The sequence below is a fragment of the Scophthalmus maximus genome, chromosome 14 (genome assembly GCF_022379125.1).
Source record: "Scophthalmus maximus strain ysfricsl-2021 chromosome 14, ASM2237912v1, whole genome shotgun sequence".
Classification (NCBI taxonomy): domain Eukaryota; kingdom Metazoa; phylum Chordata; class Actinopteri; order Pleuronectiformes; family Scophthalmidae; genus Scophthalmus; species Scophthalmus maximus.
The window spans coordinates 4,754,673-4,757,525 of NC_061528.1; the positions used below are offsets into that span (position 1 = coordinate 4,754,673).

A 2,853-nucleotide genomic window follows, 5' to 3' on the forward strand; every position below is an offset into this window, starting at 1 on the left:
CTACTCAGCTGGTTCTCTGTTATGCTAATGTAAGTCTTTATACCTGTCGCACACCTGTTGCTACCTAGTGGTCTACAATGTTAATGTTATAGGCTGTTTTACCTGAACTCTTCTTCTGTATTATCTTTTCTAGTTGCACTCCAGTTGACTTAGATGAGTTCTGGTTTATGAACTCCTCCTGGCTCTTGTATTGGAGTTCGGCCGGCCGTTTATCTACAGTATGGAAACACGTCGGAAGTGAAAAACAAAGAACTGATGACTGTAGACAAAAACACTGCTTTCCGCAAAATAATTAATGTCCTGCCTCCTGCATGCTCTACCCGGACGCCACAGAATGTTCCTGAAATGTTCCTGATGGTGTGAACGCGCCTGACTCGGACAACCTCTAGGCAAACTCTATAAAATGTCCAGACCCGATTTTTGGGGGTTCATGTCTGTAAAGAGCTTGACTTGACAAAGTCCTGAGACCTGCCTCGACACACGCTACCAAACCCAATTAGACTGAATATAATCAGCTCGAGTCCCACATCGGGTCTCGCTTGCGGGGGGCATTGAACGGACCTGTGAAGACCCCTGCAGAGGAGTATTTGTCCTTTTTTTCCCTTAGTCTTTCAGCCGAAAGCATGTGTTGTCACAAAGTAACTCCTGCTCTGTCCCCCGTTTCTCCCCCCTGCTCCCCTGATGTAGAGTTAAAGTCATAATCCCTCCTCCCCTCCATCTCACCAGGTCCCTTGAGCTTTGCCCGTCCTCATTAGCGACTATTTTTCCCATGTTTGCTAATTGTGTCCTGCATTTTGCACCACCTTCCTCTCCCCCTCCCTCTTCCTCCCCTCTCCCTCTCTCTCCGCTGCCTCCCCTACTCGTCTGCGCTCTCTTAACAGACACTAATTGTCATCATAAGGATGCGTTCGCTGTCACAACTGGAGAACAGACTGCAGACCGACAGCGAGCAACCTGGCTCCTCTGGCCCCTGGAGGCCTCTGCACCGGTGCCTGGGGGCCCAGAGGACCTTTGCAGGCAGGAAACCTCCCTGTGTAAGTGTAGCTAATGAAGACAGGATGAGAATTTTTTACCTGGCGCAGAGAGAGAGAGAGGCAGTGAACCCAACCGGGGCAAACTGGGAATTATCTGTAAATGAGAGGAAGAACAGATAGTTGGTGGCGGCCTAACGAGGTACAACTAATAACTCGTAACAAAGCATGAACACGTTTCATCTCTCACTTACCCAAGGATCATTTGTTTCTGTAATTTCCCCACCCAATTTTCAATCCCTGGATCAAACCTGCACGTGTTAGCATCAATTTATGTTTCTTCTTCCAGTTTGTCATACTGTACAGTTGCATGACAAAGTCAGAGTGAATTCAGCATCTTTTTTGTTTTGAGATTTAATTTATTTGTATGAAAGAGCAAAAAAGCAGATTTTATAAAACTGTAAACACAAAAATGTGAGCACCTGAAGGGCTTGATTAAATGACTCAAACAATTTGAAATACAGCTTATGTATTTTATTCCTTGTGTAAAGTTGACTGTTGACTGACAGACGTCTGTGCCAGTGTGCAGGCAACCGTGTGTCTCCATACACGCACATGTTAGCGAATGTGTGTGTGTGTGTGTGTGTGTGTGTGTGTGTGTGTGTTTGTCTGCAAGTGGGAATTCGTGCTTTGTGGCATGTGTGCCCTCAGCATGGGGCCGTGGCGGGCCCCGTGCCGGCCAGCTGGAGGCTCAATCTGTTGAGGGGTCCACTGCTCAGTGGTGGGAGGTCGACCGGACCCACAACGACGCCCCGACCATTTGCCCCCGGTCTCCCCTCTGACCAAGACGTGCGGCTTGGCAGGCCCGGCCAGGGTCTGACAGCTCTGCACAAGCCAATCTACAAGACACCGTGGAGGAGGAGGAGGAGGAGGAGGAGGAAGGCTGGATACACAGGAGAGGATTTAGATGATAGGAAGGGCTGTGGAGGTGGTGGCAACTGTAGGGAAGGAGGAGACGTTGGTGGGCTGATCACAGCAAAAAGAGCAGCGGAGTAAAGAAGAAGAGGAAAGTGAAGAAAAATGTGATGTAAGAAGGAAATATAGACAAAATAGGGAAAAGATTGAAATAGTGTGAATAGGAATAGAAACAACATGCAAGTAGACGTCCAACACCGACTGAAGACAACTAAGTGGACTACAGAGGCTAAATGGTCACAGGATGTGTGTGGTTAGTTCAGCAGTATGAGATATACTAATGTTTTTACAGATACATATGAAGCCCACTTGTCCCTACTTTGGTCAGGGACGGGCCCTGAGTTCGTTAATTTAGATAATTTAATTCACGCTAATGTATACTTAAGGTAATGTTGTCTTGTTTATCTTTTAATTTCATACTTTCACTGTCCTTTGATTATACCTCCAATGAACTGTGACTCCACTAGTGTCAGGATGTTTTCTTAAATCTCTTGGAAAACCATAACCTACAGTCATTTAAACAACCAGATATTACTTATCACCAATCACCAATGTTTACCTCCTATACTTAAACAGTTGGTATACCAAATGTCCCAATAACCAAACGACACAAAGACCCGAATGAAAACAATAACTTCCTCTTGACGTATGATAAAAATGTTAAACTAAAGAAAAACAAATAATGGTCAGTGCTTCTTCCTTTACACTTGAATTACAATAGTAATTCCCCTTAAATGGGAATAACAATTTGCAGAACCAGGTTATCAAACCAACGTAACCTTCATATGACCTCTAATTAGAAAATACACACAACCTCAGTGAGCCCACCCACCCACACACACACACACCAGCCGGCATATGTGAACCAAAACACCTTGTTGCAGACCTGAAAACAAAAGTGTGGTAC

The 2,853-nt window shown here is 45.5% G+C and overlaps 1 long non-coding RNA gene across 11 annotated transcripts in view; it reads right to left on the reverse strand.

The window, feature by feature from the left end:
• The window catches only part of LOC118320575, a 58,138-nt gene that overhangs the window by 55,150 nt on the left and 135 nt on the right, over positions 1-2,853 (reverse strand). For all 11 annotated transcript variants that reach the window (XR_007032088.1, XR_007032089.1, XR_007032091.1 and 8 more), the window contains exons 2-3: positions 1,074-1,128; positions 103-213 (exon numbers count right to left, since the gene is read on the reverse strand). This is a non-coding gene — a long non-coding RNA (uncharacterized LOC118320575). The remainder of the gene's footprint in view (positions 1-102; positions 214-1,073; positions 1,129-2,853) is intronic.